This window comes from Arachis hypogaea, chromosome 18, assembly GCF_003086295.3.
Source record: "Arachis hypogaea cultivar Tifrunner chromosome 18, arahy.Tifrunner.gnm2.J5K5, whole genome shotgun sequence".
Classification (NCBI taxonomy): Eukaryota; Viridiplantae; Streptophyta; class Magnoliopsida; order Fabales; family Fabaceae; genus Arachis; species Arachis hypogaea.
In genome coordinates, this window is record NC_092053.1 from 88,561,569 (window position 1) to 88,575,175 (window position 13,607).

Consider the following 13,607-nt stretch of genomic DNA (forward strand, 5'->3'; position numbering starts at 1 on the left):
CTATGATGGCCTTGCTGAGATGTCCAAAATGTCATTGGATCACTCTACTGGTGGCTTACTCCATATGAAGAAAACGCCTGAGGTGGCGCATAAACTCATAGAAATGGTTGCCAACAACTAGTTTATATACACTTCTAAGAGGAACCCTCTGAACAACAGGACGACTCAGAAGAGAGGAGTCATGGAGGTGGACACTCTGGATGCTATCCTGGCTCAAAATAAGCTCATGTCCCAGCAGATAAACATGATCTCCCAGCACTTGAGTAGAGTGCAGAGCTCAGCTACTAACTCTCAAGAGGCAGCCTTTGAGGGAGACGCTGGTGACACTGTATGGACCACCATGGAGGAGGTGAACTACATGGAAAATTCCTCCAGAAACTCCAGTAACAATCCCTATTCAAATACCTTCAATCAGGGATGGAGAAATCAACCCAACTTCGGGTGGAGAGATCAGTAGAGGCCTCAACAAGGCTTCAACAACAATCAGGGTGGAATAAACCAGAATCGATTAAACAACAGACTGTTCCAATCCTCTCAACAGTAGATGGAGACTCCCACACAGAGCCTCTCTGACCTGGTTAATATAGTCTCTAACCTCTCTAAGACCACTCAAAGTTTCATGGCAGAAACTAGGTCTTCCATTCAAAATTTAGAGATTCAAATAAGTCAGTTGAGCAAGAGGATACCCGAGGCTCCCTCCAACACCTTTCCAAGTAACACAGAAGTAAATCCAAGGGAAGAGTGCAAGGCCCTCAGTATGGAAGCTGAGGCCGAACCCATAGAGGAGCCTGCTACTGAGGAATTAAAGGAGATCAAGGCTTAGAAGGAGACTGGGAGTGTCACCATGCACACCCCCATGAAGATGAAGGAGCCTGAAGAACAACCCGCTCCAAACGTACAAGAGGAGCCTGAGGATAAGCAACTTATTCAGTTTTTGGCAGTTCTTTGGAAGCTACAAGTCAATATCTCTTTTGCAGAGGTGTTGAAGAAGTAACCCCCCCTCTATGGCCTGTCTGAAAAATGCCATCTCTGAAAAGAAGGCATTGATGGGAGATGAGACTGTGGTACTGACCAAGGAATCTAGCGCCTTGGTCCAGAAGAAGCTACCTCCGAAGATGCCAGATTTCAAAAGCTTCCTCATTCCCTGTACTATAGGGACCATCACCTTTGAGAAGGCATTGTGCGACCTTAGCTCAAGCATTAATCTTATGCCTCTCTCTATGATGAGGAAGCTGGGGATCCAAGAGGTGCAGCCCACCAGGATCTCACTTGAGATGGTAGATAAGTCCTTGAAACGAGCATATAGTATGGTGGAAATCGTCCTTGTAAAGGTTAAAAACCTTTACCTCCCGGCGAACTTCGTGAGACTTGACACTGGAGAGGACAAGGACAACTCCATCATCCTTGGAAGACCCTTCCTAGCTATATTGAAGGCCTTAATAGATGTGGAAAAAGGAGAGCTGATTCTAAGGCTATGGGAGGATCATATCCTGTTTAAGATCCCCAACCCTCAGTCTCTCTCTAACAAAGGAGGTACCACTGTACAACACTTAGTGTTTCAGCCATCTCTCTAAGTGCAGAGTCTTACAAAGCCCCCAAACATCAAACCTAAGTTTGGTGTTAGGCATCCATCACCAGCTACTGAGGAAGGAGGCACCAAAAAAAAAAGGTACCCAAGGGCTGGCGGAATAAGAAGATCCCAACTGAAAACTTCTCAACTAGCATGCGAGTTGTCTTCACTAGAAGTCTAGTCAGTCCACATACTGTGAACAAGATATTGTCTTTGGAGCATGTTGAATTAATCCATGAGAGAAGAGGAAGAAACTTCACCATGAGGGGCGAAGATTTGAGCCCATATCAACCTCCATAAAGGAGCTGTCTGTTAAGCTAATGACGGTAAAGAAGCGCTTATTGGGAGGCAACCTAACCATATGTATAGTATTTCTATTTTCCTTCTGTTCGTTCATTTTAGTTTGCTTTCATATTATTTTATTTTCTAGTAATTTCCATAGTTGTTCCTTATTTTTTTAACGTTTGTGATCATGTGTAGCACCTAGAACTGAAGCAGAAACACTTGGAATTGAAAATAGAACACCCTGGAGAGAGTTCCTTACTGGCATTAAATGCCAAAACTGGCGCCAGTGCCAGAAGTGGAGGAAGCAAGGTCATTCAACGCCCATTTAGGATCCCCATGACCAATTTTTTGGTCCCCATAGGGCATTCAATGCCCATTCTTGGCGTTGAATGCCCCACCATAAAAAAAACTATCCATGCCCGGCGTTCAATGCCTGGGAGAGGGGGGAGGGAGCGGGTTATTCAAATTTTGAGGCTTCTTAAGCCAGTGGGTCCTACCTACCCCACCTATCATTTACTCCTTTCCTTATCTCTCCTACTTTTTCACCCTTGATTCCCACACCTTACCTTCCCTCTTCCCAATACACACTCATAAATCCAATCACCCTTTCCCACCAACCCTACCCACTTCAAATTCAAACTTCCCCACATCTTTCCCTCCTATATGACCGAACCATAACCCCTCACCCACTATAAATACCCCCTCCCATCCTTCAAACACACACTTTCCATACCCTTCTCCTCTTCCACCATAATCTTCATACACTTCCAATCTTCCCTCTCTTTCCCCATAAGGCTAAAGCCTGTTTACCCTCTCCCCTCTATCTTTTTCTTCCTTCTTCTACTATTTGCCTTTCCTTTTATTACTATTTGCTCGAGGACGAGAAAATTCTTAAGTTTGGTGTTGGAAAAGCTCCAGTTTTTGCTTTCTATTCCTAATCTCCATGGCACCAAAAACCGGAGAATTTTTAAGGAAGTGAAAAGGAAAATACCCTGCTTCTGCTTCTGAAAACCTTGGGAAACCTCAAGATTTCTCACCAAGGCACATCAAGACCACTTCTATGATGTGGTAAGGCATAAAAGGGTGATCCAAAAGAAGTCTGGAGAAGAGATTGGGAAATTCTGGCCAATCCTATTTCAGCTGTTGGAATGTTAATGGTGCAAGAATTTTTTGCCAATGCCTAGTGTTCATACCCTGGATCGAGCTATCCAACCTGGGCTGATTGAAGAGAGAGCAACCAACCTCTTTAGGTCAGGTCCCCGACCTCTTCTTTAAAAGAGTTCGGCCAAATCATCAGAAGAACCCAAAGCAGGCCCAAACGAAGGGACACAGCCCAATCTAAAGGCAGCCAAAGCCTAGAAAGATAAAGGCGGTTCTCCTTAAAGATAAGATGACTTCACTAAAAGACAAGATAGGATAACTAACTTATCTTATCTAAGAAGGTCAGCCCACACTACTATAAATACACTGGAGCACCCAGGTATAACTCATACTCTGATTCCACACAAAATACCTGCTCAAAGCCCATGCTAACTTAAGCATCGGAATCTTTTGCAGGTACCACCACCCTCCGGTGATCAAGGATCAGCAGCTCCACCAAGCTCCAACAAGTCGGACACAACAGTTCTGGCCACCGTAGCAGATCTCGACCGAGATCGACCTACAATTTCAGGTAACCCTCGGAACATTGGCGCCATTACCGGGGAACCTGGAAGTCATCCCATAACCATGGCAGATGACCATGACAACGATCACAACTCTGGTTTGCTCGACAGAACACCAAACAAAAACACGGACGCCACCTCCAAAGACACAACTCAAAATGGTGGAGACAAATAACCTTCCAACACGGAAATTTTGAAAGCTATCCAGGAACAACAGGATCGTCTCAAACAGCTCAAACAGGAGGCTGAACATCAGCGGGAGGCTGAAAGAGACCTACGAAGAGAAGCCAGACGACGCCGAGAGCTGGAAGACAAGCTCGCAAAACTTGAAGCTGACCTCGAGACCAGAATTGCTTATTCTAAGCGTGAGGATAACTCCCACAAGGACCAAGATCCCTTCACCAAAGAGATCATGAAAGCTAAAGTTCCAAAAGATTTTAAGGCTCCCGACATGACTTCGTACGACGGTACCTCAGATCCCAGCCATCATCTCAGCAATTTCAGGAGGAGAATGTATCTCACTGACGCCTCGGACGCCGTTCGATGCAAAGCCTTCACGACCACCTTGACAAAGACAGCAATTAAATGATTCGACAGTTTGCCTCCAAGATCCATCACAAGTTTTGACGACTTAGCCAAAAATTCCTTGCCAGATTTTCCATCCAGAAGGACAAAGCCAAACACGCCCCGAGCCTGTTAGGGATCAAGCAAGGAGATCGGGAAAGCATTTGCAACTACATGGAATGATTCAACAAAGCGTGTCTGGATATAGAAAGTCTGCCAACTAAAGTTGCCATCATGGGTGTCATCAATGGCCTGCGAGAAGGACCTTTTAGTCATTCCATATAAAAAAAGCATCCAACATCTCTGAATGAGGTACAAGAAAAGGTAGAAAAGTACATCAACATGAAGGAGAACTCTCGATTAGGAGAAGCCTCGAAATCTGAACCCTCCTACCCCTATCGGGACAAAGATAAAGAATCCAAGAAAAAAGAAGATCAATCCAGTGAGAAGCCTAAAAAATACCACAACTACACCCCTCTTCGTGTGTCTCTTGTGAATGTTTACCGAGAAATATGCAACACTGAGAAGATCCCGCCACCTCGCCCAATCAAAAGCAAAAAAGGAGGGGAAGTCGGATAGAGTACTGCGAATATCATCGAATCTATGGACACTCCACCAATGAATGCTACGACCTAAAGGACGTAATTGAGAAGCTAGCTCAGGAAGGAAGACTAGATAGGTTCTTGGCCAACAAAACCGACAAGCCAAGAATGAGAAGATGGGACCAAGAGGCCGGAGGGGTTGAACGACCACCCCACACTCCTGAGAGCGATGTTCATATGATAAATGGAGGATTCGCAGGAGGAGGGATCTCCAAATCATCTCGTAAAGACACCTCAAAGAGGTATATCACGTCGGGCAAGGAGAAAGGTCTTCCGACCTCCCCATAATTACCTTTACCCAAGAAGACTGGTACGCGGAATTGCGATTACACTTTAATTATGTAAAATTCATCGCTCTTTCTTTCCCTGGCAATGGCTCCAAAAACGTGGTGCCAGTACCATAGTTCACAACTCCGTGTAACTGACTAGCAAGTGCACTGGGTCGTCCAAGTAATACCTTACGTGAGTAAGGGTCGAATCCCACGGAGATTGTTGGTATGAAGCAAGCTATGGTCACCTTGCAAATCTCAGTTAAACAGATATAAATTGATAATGGTGTTTTCGAATAATAGTTAATAGAATAGGGATAGAAATACTTATGTAATTCATTGGTGAGAATTTCAGATAAGCGAATGGAGATGCTTTCATTCCTCTGAACCTCTGCTTTCCTGCTATCTTCATCCAATCAGTCTTACTCCTTTCCATGGCTGGCTTTATGTGATACATCACCACTGTCAATGGCTACTTTCGGTCATCTCTCGGGAAAATGATCCAATGCCCTGTCACGGCACGGCTAATCGTCTGGAGGCATCACCCTTGTCAATGGCTTCATCTTATCCTCTCAGTGAAAATGGTCAACGCACCCTGTCACGGCACGGCTATTCATCTGTCGGTTCTCGATCATGCTGGAATAGGATTTACTATCCTTTTGCGTCTGTCACTAACGCCCCGCAATCGCGAGTTTGGAGCTCGTCACAGTCATTCATTCATTGAATCCTACTCGGAATACCACAGACAAGGTTTAGACTTTCCAGATTCTCTTGAATGCCACCATCATTCTAGCTTACGCCACGAAGATTCTGATTAAGAGATCTAAGAGATACTCATTCAGTCGAAGGTAGAACGGAAGTGGTTGTCAGGCACGCGTTCATAGGGAATGATGATGATTGTCACGTTCATCACATTCAGATTGAAGTACGAATGAATATCTTAGAAGCGAAACAAGATGAATTGAATAGAAAACAGTAGTACTTTGCATTAATCTTTGAGGAACAGCAGAGCTCCACACCTTAATCTATGGAGTGTAGAAACTCTACCGTTGAAAATACATAAGTGATAGTCCAGGCATGGCCGAATGGCCAGCCCCTCTGATCTAAGAACCAGGCGTCCAAAGATGTCTAATACAATAGTAAAAGGTCCTATTTATAATAAACTAGCTACTAGGGTTTACATGAGTAAGTAATTGATGCATAAATCCACTTCCGGGGCCCACTTGGTGTGTGTTTGGGCTGAGCTTTAGCTTTCCACGTGCAGAGGCCATTTGTGGAGTTGAACGCCAGGTTTTGATCCATTTCTGGCGTTCAACTCTGGTTTTGGATCCTTTTCTGGCGCTGGACGCCAGATTTGGGTAGAAAGCTGGCGTTGAACGCCAGTTTACGTCGTCTATTCTTGGCCAAAATATGGACTATTATACCTTGCTGGAAAGCCCTGGATGTCTACTTTCCAACGCAATTGGAAGAGCGCCATTTCGAGTTCTGTAGCTCTAGAAAATCCACTTTGAGTGCAGGGAGGTCAGAATCCAACAGCATCAGCAGTCCTTCTTCAACCTCTGAATCTGATTTCTGCTCAAGTCCCTCAATTTCAGCCAGAAAATACCTGAAATCATAGAAAAATACACAAACTCATAGTAAAGTCCAGAAATGTGAATTTAACATAAAAACTAATGAAAACATCCCTAAAAGTAACTAGATCCTACTAAAAACATACTAAAAACAATGTCAAAAAGCGTATAAATTATCCGCTCATCACAACACCAAACTTAAATTGTTGCTTGTCCCCAAGCAACTGAAAATCAAATAGGATAAAAAGAAGAGAATATACTATAAATTCCAAACTATCAATGAAACATAGCTCCAATCAAATGAGCGGGACTTATAGCTTTTTGCCTCTTGAATAGTTTTGGTATCTCACTTTATCCATTGAGATTTAGAATGATTGGCTTCTATAGGAACTCAGAGTTCAGATAGTGTTATTGATTCTCCTAGTTCAGTATGATGATTCTTGAACACAGCTTCTTTATGAGTCTTGGCCGTGGCCCTAAGCACTTTGTTTTCCAGTATTACCACCGGATACATAAATACCACAGACACATAATTGGGTGAACCTTTTCAGATTGTGACTCAGTTTTGCTAAAGTCCCCAATTAGAGGTGTCCAGGGTTCTTAAGTACACTCTTCTTTTGCTTTGGACCTTGACTTTAACCGCTCAGTCTCAAGTTTTCACTTGACACCTACACGCCACAAGCACATGGTTAGGGACAGCTTGGTTTAGCCGCTTAGACCAGGATTTTATTCCTTTAGGCCCTCCTATCCACTGATGCTCAAAGCCTTGGGATCCTTTTTATTTCCCTTGCCTTTTGGTTTTAAGGGTTATTGGCTTTTTGCTCTTGCCTCTTGGTTTTAAGAGCATTTGGATTTTTCTGCTTGCTTTTTCTTTCTATAATTTTTTTTTCGCCTATTTTTTTTCTCCTTTTTTTTTCTGCAAGCTTTGCTCTTTGCTGCTTTTTCTTGCTTCAAGAATCATTTTTATGATTTTTTAGATTATCAAATAACATGTCTCCTAGTCATCATTCTTTCAAGAGCCAACATATTTAACATTCTTAAACAACAACTTCAAAAGACATATGCACTGTTCAAGCATACATTCAGAAAACAAGAAGCATTGTCACCACATCAATATAATTAAGCTAAGTTCAAGGATAAATTCGAAACTCATGTACTTCTTGTTCTTTTGAATTAAAACAGTTTTTATTTTAAGAGAGGTGATGGATTCATAGGACATTCATAACTTTAAGACAAAGTTACTAACTACTAATGATCATGTAATGAAGACACAAACATAGATAAGCACATAACATAGAAAACGAAAAACAGAAGAAATAAGAACAAGGAATGAATCCACCTTAGTGATGGTGGCGTTTCCTTCTTGAGGAACCAATGATGTCCTTGAGCTCTTCTATGTCTCTTCCTTGTCTTTGTTGCTCCTCCCTTATTGCTTTTTGATCTTCCCTTATTTCATGAAGCATGATGGAGTGCTCTTGATGTTCCCCTCTTAGTTGTCCCATATTGGAACTCAATTCTCCTAGGGAGGTGTTGATTTGCTCCCAATAGTTTTGTGGAGGAAAGTGCATTTGAGGCATCTCCGGGATCTCATGGTGATGAGCTTCATACGCCTCTTGAGCTCCATGAATGGGCTCTCTTGCTTGCTCCATCTTTTTCTTCATGATGGGCTTGTCCTCTTTAATGAGGATATCTCCCTCTATGTCAATTCCAGCCGAATTGCATAGGTGGCAAATGAGGTGAGGAAAGGCTAACCTTGCCATAGTGGAAGACTTGTCAGCCACCTTGTAGAGTTCTTGAGGTATAATCTCATGAACTCCCACCTCTTCTCCAATCATGATGCTATGGATCATGATGGCCCGGTCTATAGTAACTTCAGACCGGTTGCTAGTGGGAATGATTGAGCATTGAATGAACTCCAACCATCCTCTAGCTATAGGCTTGAGGTCCAATCTTCTTAGTTGAACCGGCTTGCCTTTGGAGTCAATCTTCCATTGAGCTCCTTCCACGCATATGTCCATAAGGACTTGGTCCAACCTTTGATTAAAGTTGACCCTTCTAGTGTAGGGGCGTTCATCTCCTTGCATCATAGGCAAGTTAAACGCCAACCTCACATTCTCCGGACTAAAATCTAAGTATTTCCGCCGAACCATTGTAACATAGTTCTTTGGATCCGGGTTCTTACTTTGATCATGGTTCTTGGTGATCCATGCATTAGCATAGAACTCTTGAACCATTAGGATGCCGACTTGTTGGATGGGATTTGTTAGAACTTCCCAACCTCTTCTTTGAATTTCATGTCGGATCTCCGGATACTCATTTCTTTTGAGTTTGAAAGGGACCTCGGGGATCACCTTCTTCTTGGCCACAACATCATAGAAGTGGTCTTGATGGGCTTTGGAGATGAACCTTTCCATCTCCCATGACTCGGATGTGGAAGCTTTTGTCTTCCCTTTCCCCTTTCTATAGGATTCTCCGGTCTTAGGTGCCATCAATGGTAATGGAAAAACAAAAAGCTTATGCTTTTACCACACCAAACTTAGAATTTTGCTTGCCCTCGAGCAAGAAAAGAAGAATAGAAGAAGAAGAAGAAGAAGAAATGGAAGAGAGGGAGAGTGGGGAGTGTTTCGGCCAAGAAGGGTGTGGTGGGGTGTGTTGTGTGAATTTGATGAAGAATGGAGGGCTTTATATAAGGAAGAGAGGGGGGAAAGGTTTCGGCCATATGGGTGGGTTTGGGTGGGAAATTGGTTTTGAATTTTTGAAGGTAGGTGGAGTTTATGAGGTAGGTTTATGGGGAAGAGTGGATGGATGTGAGTGGTGAAGAGGTGATGGGGAAGAGAGTTTGAGGTGATTGGTGAAGGGTTTTTGGGGAAGAGTGTTTATGGGGTTGTGTGAAAGAGAGTGGTGAGAAGAAGTGAGTGGAGGTAGGTGGGGATCCTGTGGGGTCCACAGATCCTGAGTGGATCCTGTGGGGTCCACAGATCCTGAGGTGTTCAAGGATTTACATCCCTGCACCCATTAGGCATGTAAAAATGCCTTTGCACACAACTCTGGGCGTTCAGCGCCAGGTTGGTGGCCATTTTGGGCGTTCAACGCCCATTTGTGTGCCATTTCTGGCGTTGAACGCCAAAACCATGCCTGTTCTGGCGTTCAGCGCCCAGAAGCTGCCCATTTTGGGGGTTCAGCGCCAGAACCATGCTCTGTTCTGGCACTGAACGCCAGACAGATGCTCCTCCAGGGTGTGATTTTTCTTCTGCTATTTTTGATTCCGTTTTCAATTTTTATATTTATTTTGTGACTCCACATGATCATGAACCTACAAAGACATATAACTAAGAAAAATATAGTTAGATAAATAAAAATTGGGTTGCCTCCCAACAAGCGCTTCTTTAATGTCAATAGCTTGACAGTGGGCTCTCATGGAGCCTCATAGATGTGCAGAGCTTTGTTGAGACTCTCAAACACCAAACTTAGAGTTTGGATATGGGAATTCAACACCAAACTTAGAGTTTGGTTGTGGCCTCCCAACACCAAACTTAGAGTTTGACTGTGGGGGCTCTGGTTGACTCTGCTTTGAGAGAAACTTTTTCTGCTTCCTCTCCATGGTTGCAGAGGGAGATCCTTGAGTTTTAAACACAAGGGAGTCCTCATTCCATTGAAGGACTAGTTCACCTCTGTCAACATCAATCACAGCTCTTGCTGTGGCCAGGAAAGGTCTTCCTAGGATGATGGATTCATCCTCTTCCTTTCCAGTATCCAGGACTATGAAATCAGCAGGGATGTAAAGGCCTTCAACCTTTACTAATACGTCCTCTACTTGTCCATATGCCTGTTTTCTTAAATTATCTGCCATCTCTAATGAGATTCTAGCAGCTTGCACCCCATAGATTCCCAGTTTCTCTATTACAGAGAGGGGCATGAGGTTTATTCCTGAACCAAGGTCACACAGAGCCTTAAAGATCATGGTGCCTATGGTACAGGGTATTATGAACTTTCCAGGATCCTGTCTCTTCTGAGGCAATGTCAGTTGATCCAGATCACTTAGTTCATTGATGAACAAGGGAGGTTCAACTTCCCAAGTATCAATGCCAAATAATTTGGCATTTAGCTTCATGATTGCACCAAGAAACTTGGCAGTTTGCTCTTCAGTAACATCCTCATTCTCTTCAGAAGAGGAATACTCATCAGAACGCATGAAGGGCATAAGGAGGTTCAATGGAATCTCTATGGTCTCTAGATGAGCCTCAAAGTCCTTTTGTTCCTCAGAGGGAAGCTCCTTATTGATCATTGGACGTCCCAGGAGGTCTTCCTCCTTGGGATTCACGTCCTCCACTCCCCTTGTAGGTTCGGCCATGGTTCTTATGTCAATGGCCTTGCACTCTCCTTTTGGGTTCTCTTCCGTATTGCTTGGGAGAGTACTGGGAGGGATTTCAGTGATCCTTTTACTCAGCTGGCCCACTTGTGCTTCCAAAATTCTAATGGAAGACCTTGTTTCATTCATGAAGCTCACAGTGGCCTTGGATAGATCAGAGACTAGATTTGCTAAATTAGAAGCATTTTGTTCAGAGTTCTCTGTCTGTTGCTGAGTGGATGATGGAAAAGGTTTATTATTGTTAAACCTATTTCTTCCACCATTATTAAAGCCTTGTTGAGGCTTTTGATCCTTCCATAAGAAATTTGGATGATTTCTCCATGATGAGTTATAGGTGTTTTCATGAGGTTCACCTAAGTAATTCACCTCTGCTATTGCAGGGTTCTCAGGATCATAGGCTTCTTCTTCATAAGAAGCCTTTTGAGTACTATTGGATGCAGCTTGCATTCCATGCAGACTCTGAGAGATCATATTGACTTGCTGAGTTAATATTTTATTCTGAGCCAATATGGCATTCAGAGTATCAACTTCAAGAACTCCCTTCTTCATAGGCGTCCCATTACTCACAGGATTCCTTTCAGAAGTGTACATGAACTGGTTATTAGCAACCATGTCAATGAGTTCTTGAGCTTCTGCAGGCGTTTTCTTTAGGTGAATGGATCCAACTGCAGAAGTGTCCAGTGACATTTTTGATAGCTCAGATAAACCATCATAGAATATATCCAGGATGGTCCATTCTGAAAGCATGTCAGAAGGACACTTTTTGGTCAATTGTTTGTATATTTCCCAAGCTTCATAGAGGGATTCACCTTCTTTCTGTCTGAAGGTTTGAACATCAGCTCTAAGCTTGCTCAGCTTTTGAGGAGGAAAGTACTTGGCTAAGAAAGCCGTGACCAGCTTATCCCAAGAGTTCAGGCTGTCTTTGGGTTGAGAATCCAACCATAATCTAGCTCTATCTCTTACAGCAAAGGGGAAAAGCATGAGCCTGTAGACTTCAGGATCTACTCCATTAGTCTTAACAGTATCACATATCTGCAAGAATTCAGTTAAGAACTGAAAAGGATCTTCAGATGGAAGTCCATGAAACTTGCAGTTCTGCTGCATCAGAGAAACTAATTGAGGTTTCAGCTCAAAGTTGTTTGCTCCAATGGCAAGAATGGAGATGCTTCTTCCATGTAAATTGGAATTAGGTGCAGTAAAGTCACCAAGTATTCTCCTTGCATTATTATTATTTTCGGCTGCCATCTCCTCTTCCTGTTCGAAAATTTCTGAAAGGTTATCTCTGGATTGTTGTACTTTAGCTTCTCTTAATTTTCTCTTCAGAGTCCTTTCAGGTTCTGGATCTGCTTCAACAAGAATGTTCTTGTCCTTGCTCCTGCTCATATGACAAAGAAGAGGGCACAGAAAAAATAATAATAATAATATGGATCCTTTATACCACAGTATAGGGATCCCTTTGTGAGTGGAAGAAAAGAGGGAGACAAAGAGTATGATGTAAGGAAAGAAACATAATTGTGAGGATGGCAGAGATGTGAGATGAGATGTTAGTAGATGAATGAATAAATAGAATAAGATGGGAGAGGGATAATTTTCAAAAATAATTTTTGAAAAAGGGTTAGTGATTTTCGAAAATGCTTTTTGAAAAATGTTAGTAATTTTTCAAAAAATTTTGAAATCAAAGATAAAAATAATTAGTTAATTAAAAAGAAATTTTTGAAAAAGAGGGAAGATATTTTAGAAAATTAGAGAGAGAGAGAGTTAGTTAGGTAGTTTTGAAAAAGTTAAGAAACAAACAAAAAGTTAGTTAGTTAGTTGAAACAAATTTTGAAAAGATAAGAAGTTAGGAGGTTAGAAAAGATATTTTGAAACCAACTTTTTGAAAAAGGTAAGATAAGAAGATATTTTAGAAATTAGTTTTGAAAAAGATTTGATTTTTAAAATCACAATTAATGACTTGATTCATAAGAAATCACAAGATATGATTCTAGAACTCAAGGTTTGAATCTTTCTTAACAAGCAAGTAACAAACTTGAAATTTTTGAATCAAAACATTAATTGTTATTGTTATTTTCGAAAATTTGGTATAAAAATAAGAAAAAGATTTTTGAAAAATATTTTTAGAATTTTTGAAAATAACTAAGAATTTTGAAAAAGATTTGATTTTTGAAAAAGATTTTGAAAAAGATAAGATTTTCAAATTGAAAATTTGATTTGACTCATAAGAAACAACTTGATTTTAAAAATTTTTGAAAAAGTCAACTCAAATTTTCGAATTTGATGAGAGAGAAAAAGGGAAAGATATTTTTTTGATTTTTGAATTTTTTTGAAGAGAGAGAAAAACATGAAAATTATGCAATGCATGAAATTTTTAGATTAAAATAATGAATGCATGCAAGAATGCTATGAATGTCAAGATGATGACCAAGAACACTATGAATGTCAAGATGAACATCAAAGACACAATTTTGAAAAATTTTTAATGCAAAGAAAACATGCAAGACACCAAACTTAGAATTCTTTAATGCTTAGACACTAAGAATTCAAGAATGCATATGAAAAACAAGAAAAGACACAAAACATGAAATCATCAAGATCAAACAAGAGGACTTACCAAGAACAACTTGAAGATCATGATGAACACTATGAATGCATGAATTTTCGAAAAATGCAAGATGCATATGCAAGTGACACCAAACTTATGATATGACTCAAG

General features: G+C 41.6%; 1 non-coding gene across 1 annotated transcript; it reads left to right on the forward strand.

Annotated features, from left to right (window-relative positions):
* The first annotated feature begins 11,635 nt into the window (after positions 1-11,635).
* Positions 11,636-11,743, forward strand: LOC112774475 (small nucleolar RNA R71). The gene has a single exon (XR_003188964.1). It is a non-coding gene; the product is annotated as a small nucleolar RNA R71 (small nucleolar RNA).
* Positions 11,744-13,607: the final 1,864 nt, after the last annotated feature.